Genomic DNA, 14,845 nt, shown 5'->3' with positions numbered 1-14,845 from the left:
CAGTTGCCAGTCTGCGCTCTATACGGAGTCGTTTTTTCCTGCCGGTTTAGAAATGGGATTTGCACGTTACCGAATTCTAATGTGCCTTTATCAAAATTTATCTGAGCTCGATTTTCGTTGAAGAACTGGGATCCTATTATTCCGTCCTGTGGGATTGGTAAATTTTCCGGAACTATATGGAATTGAGCTTCGGTTCCTATTACGTTTATGGGAACTTTTCCCATAGTTTCTACGCACGCGGGGACTATTCCGCTAAGATTAAATTTCTTTTGTTCGTTTATTTCGATTTCTGACCTTACACAAGTAGTATGGCTGTGAGAGTTCTGCGTCCAAACACCTTCTTTACCGACCGCGCCGCTCCGCGTAGCCCAGACTCAAACCCTTTTCCGCGATGACGTCACAGTCTGCCGTACCGAAGGTCAAAACCGTGCAACCTTACCGACAGTTGTATCGATCGAGGGTCAAAATCGTGCTGTTTTACCGACAATCTTACCGACCCCGTGCAGCCTTACCGACAGTTGTATCGATCGAGGGTCAAAATCGTGCTGTTTTACCGACAATCTTACCGACCGAAGGTCTGTAGTGCTCGTCTGTCCCACGGTAGGACTGCTGATGTGTAACATGAACCACTCCGAATTCCTGTCCCACGGTAGGACTGCTGACATGTAATATCAACCACCCCACATTCCTTTCCCACCTTATCAGCCCCGTGACATTCCAAAATTAATAGTTCCGAGAATTGTTTGTCTCAACGTCGCACCGAAATCCTTTGACCGCGTGCCGCTCACCGTCGAAACTTGTCGAACGCATTGTTTTGTCTAACCACCTTATCAACCACGTGACATTCCAAAATTAATGGTTCCGAGAATTTGCTGATGTGTAACATGAACCACTCCGAATTCCTTTCCCACGGTAGGACTGCTGATGTGTAACATCAACCACCTCACATTCCTTTCCCACCTTATCAACCACCTCACATTCCTTTCCCACGTTATCAACCACGTGACATTCCAAAATTAATGGTTCCGAGAATTGTTTTTCACTTACTCGGTTTGATATCCAAGGTCGACCGATAGTCGCGGTACATTCAGAGCCTGCGGTGTCGGGTTACTATCGCTCTTGGAATCCCAAAAGGTGCGCGCATCCGTACAGCTGCCCTATAAAAAGGACGCTCATCACTGCAAACGATCATTACGTCACAAGCTGTCAAGCATACGTGAGGAAAGAGCTCAAGATGGAATCCGCGAAGTGTTTGAGATTGATCGATATTATGGAATCAGCGTTCAAGATTTTATCGGAAAAATCGTCGCCGGCAGAAATTGCAAAATGGATTCGACTCGGAACCCAAAATATCAGGCTTTTGAACAAAATCTCACGCAACAACGCCTCAACGATCGGGGAGAAGACAAGAATTTTGACTACAATTGGAATTCTGAAATCATTGACAGTCAAATTTCAACAATTGCAGAAAGTGGGTGATGGATTACGAAGCCGACGAAGAAGCGATCGAGTACGGTGGGAAGATTTGGAATCAGCTTTCGAGCGGAGAATTCGAATTGGATCCATCGTCAATTTGAAGCATAAAGATGTCGAGAGATTTCTAGAAGACGCAAAGGTACTAGCTGTGACCAGACTGAAAAACGCTCTGAAGAAAGACAGGAGCTTGAAAGCCAACGTTATCCTGGCTTGTAAATTTGAAGTTAGAAAGGATGATCGCACGGTGGAAGAGATCAAATTTTTTAATACGAGAAATGAAATCATCCTCCAGACAACGGATATCAACGAATGGTTCACCGAAAACGCGACGGAGCGTTTGTTGAAAAAGGTGGAAGATTTCCAGGAAAAGGATTCAGGCTGGTCGCTGACTGAAATAATCAATTTGACTGTGAATATCAACAAGTACGTGCCACTACGAGGCGGTGTCTTCACATACACACCACTACCCAAAGATATTCAAGATAAGAAGGCTGTCGTCAACATCCGTAACAGAGACGCGTATTGCTTCCTCTGGTCGGTCACCGCAGCTCTGTTCCCAGCCAACAACAAAAATCCCAATAAAATTACTTCGTATCCACATTTCAGCTCAGTGCTACGGTATGATGGTATAAAGTTTCCTATGTCTCTAGACAAAAACACCATTTCAAAATTTGAGAAGCTTAACGGTCTTTCAATTAACGTTTATCGTATAGATAGTGCGGAAAAGCGCAGTGAAATTGTACCCATTTATTTGAGTCGAAACAAGTCTGATAAACCTACAATCCATCTTTTAGTAATAGAGTCTGAAAACGACGATGACGATGATAGTATAGAAAATATTGAAAAAAATAGAATCTTTCATTTTGCATGGATTCGAAATTTATCGCGGTTGACAAGTTCACAAATTTCTAAACGCAATGGTCGTACTTGGTTGTGCGATAGATGTTTGACTTACTTTCATTCTGAAGAGTGTTTAACAAAGCACAATGTAGATTGCATGAATTTAAACAAAACCAAAGTTATTCTACCTACAGATGAGGAAAAAATACTGAAATTCAAAAATTTCAAGCACAAAGAAACCGTTCCATTCTGCATTTACGCGGATCTCGAATGTTTACTGCAACCCACACATGAAAGTTTTGGGGAAAATAGAACAATTTATCAGAAGCATCTTCCGCATAGTATAGCTTACTGTCTACATTGTGCGTTTGACGATTCGCTTTCGAATTTCAAAATTAATCGTGGAGAGACTTGCGTTCAATGGTTTGTGAACGAGTTAGCGGAATTGGCACATTCGTTAGAGGGATACTACAAGACTGTTGTACCGATGGAACCGCTCAATTTCAATCAAATCAACGAATTTCACTCAACAACAGTGTGTCACATTTGTGAAAAACCGTTTACACTCGCAGACGTGAAACATCGTGATCACTGCCATTTCACGGGAAAGTACCGTGGTGCTGCTCACCGAGGTTGCAATCTGAATTACCAAAATTCGCACATTATCCCAGTGATATTCCACAATCTGTCGGGTTACGATTCACATTTTCTGATCAAAGCACTGGCCACATCGTTCGAGGGCAGAATTGAGCTTCTACCCGTAAACAAAGAAAAGTACATTTCTTTTACAAAATATGTCGAGGGGACAGATATAAAGTTTAGATTCGTAGATTCGTACCGTTTCATGCCCAGTAGTCTTGAGAAATTAGCAACGTATCTCGGTGATGATCAAAAAACAATCACACGAAAATTTTATCATAGCTCAGATAAATTTCAGTTATTGACCAGAAAAGGAGTGTTCCCGTACGAATACATAGACAGTTGGGAAAAGCTCGAGGACAGACGGCTACCATCCAAACAACAATTTTACTCAAAATTAAATGATCAGGATATATCAGACGACGACTATGCACATGCATGTAAAGTTTGGCAAACTTTTAACGTTCAAAATTTGGGAGAGTATTCGGACTTGTATTTACTGACGGACGTGTTTTTACTGGCCGACGTTTTTCAAAATTTTCGACAGAGCTGTTGGACGACGTACAAACTGGACCCGTTACATTACTACACAGCGCCCGGTCTGTCGTTTGATGCAATGTTAAAATGTACAGGCATCGAACTCGAGCTTCTCACCGACATGGACATGGTTATGTTTATCGAAAAGGGTATTCGTGGTGGTGTATCACAGTGTTCGAACAGATACGCAAAGGCCAACAATAGATACATGGGAGAGGAATTCGATCCTGAGGTCGAAGAATCTTATCTCATGTACTTTGACGTTAATAATTTGTACGGTGCTGCTATGAGCTTTGCTCTGCCATACAGTTCCTTCGAATGGTTATCAGACTTCGGTCAATGCGACGTTCTTACCGTCTCGGACGATGCGGAGTTTGGTTACATACTGGAGGTGGATTTGGAATATCCTGATGAACTGCATGAAATTCATAAGGATTTACCACTGTGTCCGGAGCACTACATACCTCCGATCTCGAATAGTAAGCAACCGAAATTGACGCCCACGCTATTTTCCAAGAAAAACTACGTTGTTCACTACCGCGTTTTGAAACAATGCTTACAATTAGGCTTAAAATTACTCAAAATTCATAGAGTTCTCAAATTCAGACAAACCCGGTGGCTCAAAAATTATATAGATTTAAATACCGATTTGCGGAAAAAATCTCACAACGAATTTGAGAAAAACTTTTACAAACTGATGAACAACGCAGTTTTTGGTAAAACTATGGAAAACGTGCGAAAGTATAGAGATGTCAGGCTGATCACGAAATGGGATGGAAGATACGGTGCTAGAGCTACCATAGCCAAACCCAATTTTCACAGCTGCACCGTTTTCGACAAAGATATAATTATCGTTGAAATGAGTAAGACGAAAGTCAAGTTGAATAAACCATTGTACGCAGGTTTCTCCATCATGGATCTGGCTAAAACATATATCTACGATTTTCATTACAATTACATTAAGCAGAAATTCGGCAACCGAGCAAAATTAATGTACACGGATACCGACAGTTTGATTTACAATTTTACCGTCCCCGACATATACGAACACATTAAGGAGGACTTGCACAAATTCGACACGTCTGATTATCCTCTTGACAACGTTTATGGAATGCCTCTAGCGAACAAAAAAGTTCTCGGCTTGATGAAAGACGAGAATAACGGGAAAATCATGCTGGAATTTGTAGGGTTACGAGCTAAATTGTACGCATTCCGAGTCTTGGGAGATGAGACAGACAATAAACGTGCCAAAGGTGTTAGAGGATCAACGTTAAGAAAAATAACCTTCAACGATTATTTGGACTGTGCGTTGAAACGTGAAAATCTATCGTCAAATCAGCATTTGATATTGAGTCGAAAGCACGAGGTATACACCGTAGAACAGCAGAAAGTAGCACTGAGCTGGAATGACGACAAACGGATCGTGTTTCAAAATACAACCGACACGCTTCCGTGGGGCTACAAGCCTACACCTTAGCTCTATAACTGTACCATGTCTGTCGATTGTCTAAAAAATAAAGACGCATACTTGTTGTGTGTCGGATATAAAATAAAAAGGGACTTACGTTTCTAGAAAAAATTTATTTATTAAAATGTTACATGTCCGATTCGTTTATCCAACTGTTGTGTGTATTGTCAAAACCTAACCATTTAACGTATATTTTTCTTCCGCGCTTCTTGAGCACCTTCTCCACCAGATAGATATCCGGATGCTTAACCTTGAGGAGCTCTTGTTCGTAGAAACCACCAGCGATGGGTTGATCTCGGTAGTCTTTGAGCTTGTACGTCACAGGATGAGTATTTTCCACTCGACTTATCGTGAATATTTCAGTCGTCCAATTGGGAGTGTAACCTTTCTCGAAGACATTTTTGAATTTGCTGATTCGAACTTTGTCGCCGGATTTGAACTTTGCCGATACGGTAGGTATCGCTCGAAGCCCTCCGTACGCCTGGCGTAATAACAGCCTCTCGTTTGCAACGGTGACATCCGACGGTTTCATTCTTATGGTTCGGTGTTTGACGTTGTTGTAAGCCGAAACCAAATCGGATAAGATATCGAGCCACTTGTAGCTTCCTTGCATGCTGAACCGTGTCCACATTTTACCTTTCAGCGTGCGATTGAAACGTTCACAGATCGAAGCCTTCAATCTACTGTACGTGGAGTAAAGTTTGATTCCGTAGCGTGTCATAAGCGATTCGAATTTCGAGTTGTAAAATTCCGTTCCTCTGTCGACGTGTAAATTTTTCGGTACCCGTGCTTGGACAAGCACAGATTCCATTGCCTTCGTAACATCATCTCCAGACTTGCTCTTTATCGGTATAGCCCACGCATACTTTGAAAAGATATCAATGACTGTGAGCATGTACTTGTAGCCTTTGTTTTGTCCAGCGTACGACGTCATATCAACAAGATCCGCCTGCCAGGTCTCGTCGATGCCGCGCACGTCTACACGTCGACGCGGGTAATTCCGGCGTGCAGGCTTATGCAGTTCCGTCACCAGTGCTTGCTTTTCCTCGTTCATATTCCAACGCTATTAGTCTGGTGTCCAATTTGGAAATGATTTCCGCGTTTCGAATCGACAAGTCTCTGCCTATTTTAAAGTCTGTGTAGAAGGTATCCAAGGCTTTCTCCGTGGTGATCTCCAAAGCTTTGATCATTTGATCGAGGTTGTCGATTTGTTTTTGCAGCACGTTGAATTTTCGTCTCAAGGTTTTTAAAGTTACAGCATTGTTCGGCTCTGCGGGATCTGCGACGTTGCACAGTCTCTTGTTCCGTATATCGTAATGCCCGTCCGCTGTTATTTGAAACCCGACACCCGGAGGACCGCGAGGGCTCGCGGTCGTGTTTTTATTCAGCTGACGTCCAAACACGTCGACGCTCATCTCGGTAATGAATGCAAAAATGACGGGAGCTGCTTAATAAATGATTCCTGCTTCGCGTAGCTCTTCGATAATGGAGATTATTTCGTTATTGTGACTCGGATTTCCCGCTGCCTGAGATGCCAGGAGTAAACGAAGACGCTCCACTAACTCGTTTGGATCATCCCAGAAGACGTATTCCGTTTCAACACCTTGTCGAGTGATCATAGCTTGCGGAAGTAGACCTTTACCCTTTCGGCGAGGTGATGGGGAACAATCCATTAATTCGGCAATGACATTTCTAAATTTGTAACTGTTATCGTTTCGAACAGCCCCATCGGATGAGTAATACTTCTTATGCGCGTTCGTTGCGAGGATTATGTTTTTAAAATTTTCCCGATCTCCGGCGCTCACAGAAGAACCGTCAGGCTTCTTTTTGAACAAAAGTTCCAGCAAACCCTTCGTTTTCGGGTAACGCGTGTCGCCAATACGAACGTAGTCACTCTCAAAAGATATCAACGAATCACCAATCACTAGTTTGTTTGAGAGGTTGCGTACACCGTACACGTTGTCCAATTCGCCTTTTGTCTTCGCATCTCTCATCAGTGCAAAATACTCGTCCTCGACCGGTGTTTCTACGACTGTTTCATCCCCCGCCGAAGCAAAGGAATTGTCCATTTCCGAGACAGTTTCATTTTTCGTTTCATTTTTCATCTCCTTTATTTCTTCTTTAATTTCTTCCACCTCTTGTTTGACAGGTTTGGTATCTTTTGTAACATTCACCAGTTCTTGCAACGGAGTCACTACTGGTTTGAAAACGTCACTCAATTTCTAAGTCGTAGATTCCCTGCCCGACTTGAGCAATCTGTGTTTTCGACGGATCGCAGCACTTGCTTGAGCGATCTGATGTAGGACATCTTTTTGCTTGGAAATTTCAGAGCTCTGCATGTTGACGCAACTGAGTCTGCAACGCTACTGCGTCTCTCGCTCGAAAACGGTAGATTTTATTTCTTTTCCAGGCTAACAAAAGAATCGAATCCCCTCCTGTATCGTCCTTCGTTGAGCTCACTGTCTCTGTCGATCACCAGAAACCCGTATTTGTCACCGTTCCAGCATGCCGCACACAAGTCTTTAAACTCTGTGTAAGACATATCGGTGTTTACATGGTCGTTGTATACGTGTCTCAGGTTCATATCGTCTTGTTTGAATAACACGAGTAAGTTTACGTTGTCGCGCACGAGATGTTTGGGAATACGCGCGTACGTCTGACAGAGATAGAAACAGTCAACGTCGTGATGTCTACCCATGCAAAAGTAGGCTCTAATATTGTCCTGCTTCTCACACGCTACATCGTCAAATATGATTATTGAGTCGGGCCGTGCTTCTTCCGGTGAAATCACTTGCTCACGCTCGGTAAACGCAAAATACTCCGTATTCTCAACATGGTCCAGCAATTGCTTCAACAATTGGTATTTAGGTTGGTTGAGAGATTTCGAGCAGATGTAGATATTTTCAAATCTGAGTCCGTTGGGATGGGTTATAAGTGTGAGCAACGCATTAGTTTTACCACAATTCGACGGTCCACAGAATATTGCACGTACACTATTCGGGAGTAATTCACCGTGACGTTTGTGACTTTTGACATTTTGCTCCGAAAGTTTGTCAAAATTCATCACGGGAAGCTTGGTAGGTTGTTTCTCAAACCGCATCTCGGACATGACTGATCGGATTTGCTATAAATACCCCGTTTTAAAGCACTTTTCTTCAGCCAACGCACGAACATGATCGCGTACAGAGGTAAACGAAGCAGCAGCAGGCGGCAACATCGTGGCAAGGGTTTGGTGAATAAAATCATCAACAAACTTCCGATCGAGTTGCATGTTCCCGGTTACCAGTACTGCGGTCCTGGTACGAAGTTGACGAAAAGACTCGCGAGAGGCGACTCCGGTATCAATCCTCTCGATGCAGCGTGTAAGGAACACGATATAGCGTATTCGAAAAATCGTGAGAACCTTGAGGTTAGAAACGAGGCTGATAGGGTGTTGGCTGAGAAAGCTTGGAAACGGGTTCTCGCAAAGGACGCAAATTTGGGTGAGAAGGCAGCCGCTTGGGCAATAACTAATACAATGAAAGTAAAATCAAAACTCGGAATGGGAATGCGAAAGTCAAAAAATGTGACCTTGAGAAAAATTGTAAATGCTGCAAAACGTTCTATGGTTCCAAGCAACGATGCAAAAGTAGCTATCGAATCTGCGCTGAAGGGGGCTGAGAACGCCGTTAAAAAAGCGGGTGGTAAATGTAAAGTGCGAACACCTCGCGTCCTACCGGTACCTTCGAAAGTCGGTGGTTTTCTACCGTTTCTGATTCCTATTTTTGCCGGTCTCAGCGCTACGGGTGCGTTAGCCGGTGGTGCGGCAGGTATAGCAAAAGCTGTGAACGATGCGAGCGCGGCTAAACGAGAATTGGAGGAAAGCAAACGACACAACAAAACTATGGAAGCTATCGCGTTGGGCAAAGGGCTTCACATGAAACCGTACAAAACAGGTCTTGGTCTCCATCTTCCAAAAAACTAGATGCGATGCTACCACGTCGAGCGTTGACTGATTGGGACTTGTTGAAATATGCAAAAATCTTGAGGGTTCCGCATTTTCGCGGTGTTTTCATGCGAAACGAAACGCCCGGAAACGGTCCACGAAAAAACGAGTCAGCTATAATCAACCTTGACGACAAAGACGGTCCGGGAACACACTGGGTTGCATACAAGAAACGCGACAATAATATCGATTACTTTGACAGTTTCGGCAACCTTCAACCACCCTCAGACCTCATAATATACCTCGGCGTTGGTAGCGTGAAATACAATCATGAGAGGTACCAGGATTACGATACATTTGAATGCGGACACTTGTGTCTGAAATTTCTAAGTGGCGAGCTATATAAACATGGTGCGTGATTCGTCAAAGTCAGTCTACCACTCGCAGTCATGGATGATTCGTTAACGTTAACGATTTCGGGAACCTCTTCGATACTCGAGGCACAATATTTCCCACCGATCGAACTTGCTCGTGATAAAAGTTATGATCTTGGCTTGGTAGAATTGTTAACCTTTAATTCGATTCCCAACGTTGATGTCGGTCACAATAAAATTTACGTAGCTGACAAAGTGATCACCATACCTACCGGCAGCTACGAGATCGAGGACATAGAGAAGTATCTTCAAAACGTGCTAAGAAATACTGATATCAGGCTCGCCATCAAACCCAACAATAATACATTACGCAGCGAAATCACATGCAACCACACGATTAACTTTGAGCCGAATGATTCCATTGCTCAACTTTTGGGATTTACACCACGTGTATTGGAGGTTGATAAAACTCACGAATCAGACGTGCCTGTAACTATACTCAAGGTCAACGCGTTGCGAGTCGAGTGTAGCATTACAACGGGCGCCTACGTCAACGGATACAAAGTACACACTATTCACGAGTTTTTCCCGACCGTCCCACCAGGATATAAGATCTTGGAAGTACCGTCGCACGTCATTTACCTTTCGATCACCGTCAAGACCATAGATCACGTTCAGCTCCAGTTAGTGGATCAAGACGGAGACCTGGTTAATTTTCGTGGAGAAGTTATTACTGTGAGACTACACATCAAATCGCAATAAACGATGGGAATTGTATATAACAGACTGTCAAAGAGTAGGTATATCAGTAAGTCGACATGCCCCGATCAAGTCAGTCGTCGATCGATTCCCGAACCGCTAACACCTCGAAACGTGGAGTTCCTGATAGCTCTGGGTTTGAAACTGACACCTTTTGGAAGAGGAATTTCCGACAAATAAAAATCCGATTTTGCTTTTTTATCATCTGCTACGTACCATGGAGGAGGAAATCTTGGGCATTCAAACATCAGTCGTCTTTGACGAATCCGTTGCGCATTACGAGATTCACGCTCACAAACCTTACGCCTCGTCAACTTTCAACAACAGCGATGAAATTCGAATCACCGTTCAGCATCAGGATTTATGCATATTACCCAGCAAAAGTTCGGTACATATCCACGGACGACTCCTCAAACCTGATGGTACAGCTACTGTGAACACACAGCTCGTAAACAACGCCATCTGTCATCTGTTTGAAGAAATTCGCTACGAAATTAACGCAGTTGAGGTTGATAGAAGCAAGAACGTTGGCTTGACAAGTCTCATGAAGGGTTACGCTTCCCTGCACCCTGGTCAGACTTGGGTGATGGAGAACGCTGGATGGCTCGATGTAGAAGAGAAGAAAAAATTAACCGATGCCGATGGTAACTTTGACGTACTGATACCGCTCAGCATGATATTGGGTTTCGCCGAAGACTACCGCAAGATCGTTGTCAACGCTAAACATGAGTTAATTTTGACGAGATCAAAAACTGACGTCAACGCCATCATGCAGACTCAAGAGGAGGAATTCAAAATCACGATCAATGCAGTGGAATGGTTAATACCGTATTTGAAACTCGCGGATCAGAAAAAAGTTGATCTACTAAATTTCATTCAGAGAGATCCGCCTATTTCGATGAGCTTCCGCAGTTGGGAATTGTACGAATATCCCTTACTTCCCACAACATCGAAACACGTTTGGACTGTGAAAACTTCCACTCAGCTTGAAAAACCTCGGTACGTCATTTTGAGTTTCCAAACAAGTAGAAAGAACAAGACCGGCAAGAACGCGAGTCATTTCGATCATTGCAATATCACGGACGTCAAGCTATTCTTAAACTCTCAATCTTATCCGTACGGTAACCTGAACCTCAACATGAGTCGTAATCTGTACGCGCTCCTGTACGAGATGTACGCAAACTTCCAAGCTACCTACTACGACAAGAACCCCGAGCCGTTGCTGACAAAGAGTGAATTTCTTCGAGACGTCCCCTTATTCGTTATCGACTGTTCAAAACAAAACGAATCTTTGAAGTACGGACCTGTCGACATCCGTCTTGAATTTGAAGCTAAAGCCAACTTTCCCGCTGAAACATCGGCGTACTGCTTGATCGTTCACGATCGTATTGTCGAATACAACCCGCTCAGTGGTGGGGTGAAAAAGTTGGTATAAAAGCTGACTCGTTCCCACCATCTCGCACAGTTCAAAGATGGAGCTCATCGTTGACATACAAGGCTTTTGTAGACCTCTCAACAACACCTTCACATTAAAAGAATTGGCTGTAATTTCAATCTACTCGGAAGCATCTCCTTCAGTGTTTTTCTTCAAACCACCTTACAAATGGAATTTACTGGACGTCAAATATAAAAGCCAAAATTCTTGGTTAGAACGCGATTTTCACGGCTTACGTTGGAGCTGTGGAACCATACCTTTTGAGGAAGTTGAGCGGACCATTCAAGACAGGCTGTGCAAAGCTCAAACCGTGTACGTAAAAGGAGAAGAAAAACGAGATTGGTTGCTCAAAATCGTTCCGAAAGTTCAAATCATCGACATGCTGGACTTTGACTGCCCGTCGCTTGAAACCCTGCAAAAAACTTCAGCTCTGAGATGCGGTCTTCACACAATTCCCAACGCAATCTGTGCAGCACGAAACGTTTGCATACTTCAGAATTGGCTACAAAATCATCGTACTATCCGGATGGCGAGGCTGTACGATTTGTGTTACTGCGCAGAAGCGTCTACAAGAACGGTCCCGCATTCCTGGCGAATATATCACCCTGGTCATGATACTGTTGAATAGAATTATTGTACTATTTTTGTGAAGTAATTGTCAACCGTACTCTAAAAATTGTACTCAATAAAACTGTTTTTTTAAATAATATTCATGAAATAATTTTATACCTTCACCTTAGCTCTTAAGAGAGAGAATTTTTTTTCAGAAGTTTATGTAAGATTCGACCTTGCTCTCCATCCTTGACCGAGCTGTACTCAAACCGAGTTTTGCATTCCTAGAGCGATAGTAACCCAACACCGCAGGCTCTGACCGCGGCTATCGGCCGACCTTGCACTCCGGTCTGAACCTGTCCAAATACTCATCGTAGAGTTCACATGACGCAGCTCGAAACCCTCCGTCTTTGCTTAGTGGTGTTCGGACATTTTCTTAGATTTTGAGACTTAATTCTAGATACAATTACAAGGTACGTAGGATTAAAGGTATACAAGATGGATAAATGAAAAAATATTCATAATCTAAATCTTTTTTATTGAACGTAAGACTTACACAGAACATTGGATATTTGAATATTATACGTATACAAATTCAAGTTGACCGTACGGTCCGCCAAGATAGCGTAGATGCAGCCGTATCTCCTTACTGGCTGTCGTCACCTTCTGGAACAAATCTTCATTTTCGTGGAGGGCTTTGTTCAGTCGGTTGGGCAGAAAAATCGTGAAAGCGTCATCCAAGTCCAGAACGATTTTGTCTCCAAATTTCGTTTTTACCCGACGTACGCCACTGACCCGGTATTCGAAGTAGACTTCGAGGTCCGAGAGCTTTTTCAACGGCAGAAATGTCTCCAGACGAGCGACTTCGTTCAATTTTGAAAAGTCCATTGTCGTTACGGTCCAGTTGTAGGTGCTCGAAATCTCTTGTAAGTTGATTGAGGTCGGATCTGATTTTCAACAGATGTTTTACTTCTCCGATATTCTTGAGGAGCAGTTCTAATCGTTTCTTCAACTCACGTTGTTGTTCCAGAGCACTTCTCATTTGCAAGAAGAACAGCTTCAGACTGGCGATGAAGTTTTCACTTTTCGTTTACATAACGTTCCCCCACCACATAATTTGGTGGAGGGTAAGGAATGTCACGGGGCTGATATCAAATACGTATGCGCGCGCACCTTTTGGCATTCCCAGGACGAATCAAACCGACATCCGAGTAAGTGAAAAACAATTCTCGGAACCATTAATTTTGGAATGTCACGGGGCTGATAAGGTGGGAAAGGAATGTGGGGTGGTTGATATTACACATCAGCAGTCCTACCGTGGGAGAAGAATGCGGGACGGTAAAACAGTTCTCGCCCCCGCTGCGCCCTCTACCGTTGGTAGGCGAGCACTACAGACCTTCGGTCGGTAAGATTGTCGGTAAAACAGCACGATTTTGACCCTCGATCGATACAATTGTCGGTAAGGTTGCACGGTTTTGACCTTCGGTACGGCAGACTGTGACGTCATCGCGGAAATGGTTTGAGTCTGGGCTACGCGGAGCGGCGCGGTCGGTAAAGAAGGTGTTTGGACGCAGAACTCTCATAGCCATACTACTTACACAATTATTTTTTATAATGTTCAGGTCGGAGCCTGTATCCAACATGAAAGTACTCGGGTTTTGTAATTCACTCGCTTCTAATTTGATCGTAGGGATTATACTCTCTGGATTTATGATCGTATTGATTGATTTGTCATCGGAATTTTGAGGCGGATTTATAATTATTTGTTCCATATCCCTTTTGGCCAACGTCACTAGTTTTCTATCGGTACGCCCTGTATAATAGATAAGGTGCGGTTGGGTATTTTGGGAGCCTCCGAGGTCGCACCGTCGTTCGGCAGGCTCTCCCCGTTTCCCGAAAATGAAACGCGACTTTCTCGCGGTATTTGATTTGATCTTTCATTTCGCTGTTTAATTGGACATTCGCTGATTAAGTGACCGTAGTTTCTGCAATATCGACAGTGTTCGCGTGGTTGTTCTGTCTGGTATTCGTCAGGTCGGTTCGAATTGTAGGGCTGATAATTCGTTTGCGGAGTATAACGCGTTTGTTTAATTATTTGATTATCGTCGTACTGATTCGGACGCTGGTTTCCCTGTCTGAAATTTGGTTGTGACCTCTGCGGGCTAGGGTCCCTTGGATAAGTTCTTTCACGGTACGAGTTATTGCTGGGATAAATGTTTCCGCGGTATTGATTATTTCTAGGATAACCTTGTTGATTAGGGGAATTCGACCTTCGATTACTATAATTGTCTCGGTTACTAAAATTCGGAAGTCCCTGTTGCCGATTGGGACGATTTTCTCTTGAATCGTAACCGGGTTGCGGTTGGTAATTTATTTGACGATTTTGATGCTTCGGAAATTGATTTCTCGAGTTAGTATTATTTTGAAGTTGGTAGGTGTTAGAGTTACGTCGAGGATCCGAATAAGCGTCTCTCGAATTATAATCATTCCGATAGTCTGCTCGATTACCTTGGATAACATAAGTTTGATTCCGAGGTTTATGGTGGTCGTAATAGCTTTTATCTGAATTGTATTGGCAATCGTATTTATCGTGGTCGTTTGCTCCACATACAACGCAATTATATGGTTGAAACATCGCGTAATTTATTGTAGCGTCCTGAATTGTGCTAGGTTGATCTCCTCGTCTAAGTTGGATTTTAATTTTCTCCTGTTTTTCTATCTTCATCGCCGCGTCGACCAGTTCCTTCAGAGTACCGGGTATTCTGGGGATTTTTCCGTCGATTTCAGGTCTTAATCCGCGCAGAAAAGCGGCTTTGCCGTCCGCTTCGGTATTTCGCGTA

Source organism: Neodiprion lecontei, chromosome 5 (genome assembly GCF_021901455.1).
Source record: "Neodiprion lecontei isolate iyNeoLeco1 chromosome 5, iyNeoLeco1.1, whole genome shotgun sequence".
NCBI lineage: Eukaryota > Metazoa > Arthropoda > Insecta > Hymenoptera > Diprionidae > Neodiprion > Neodiprion lecontei.
Note: the sequence above shows the minus strand (reverse complement) of the source record.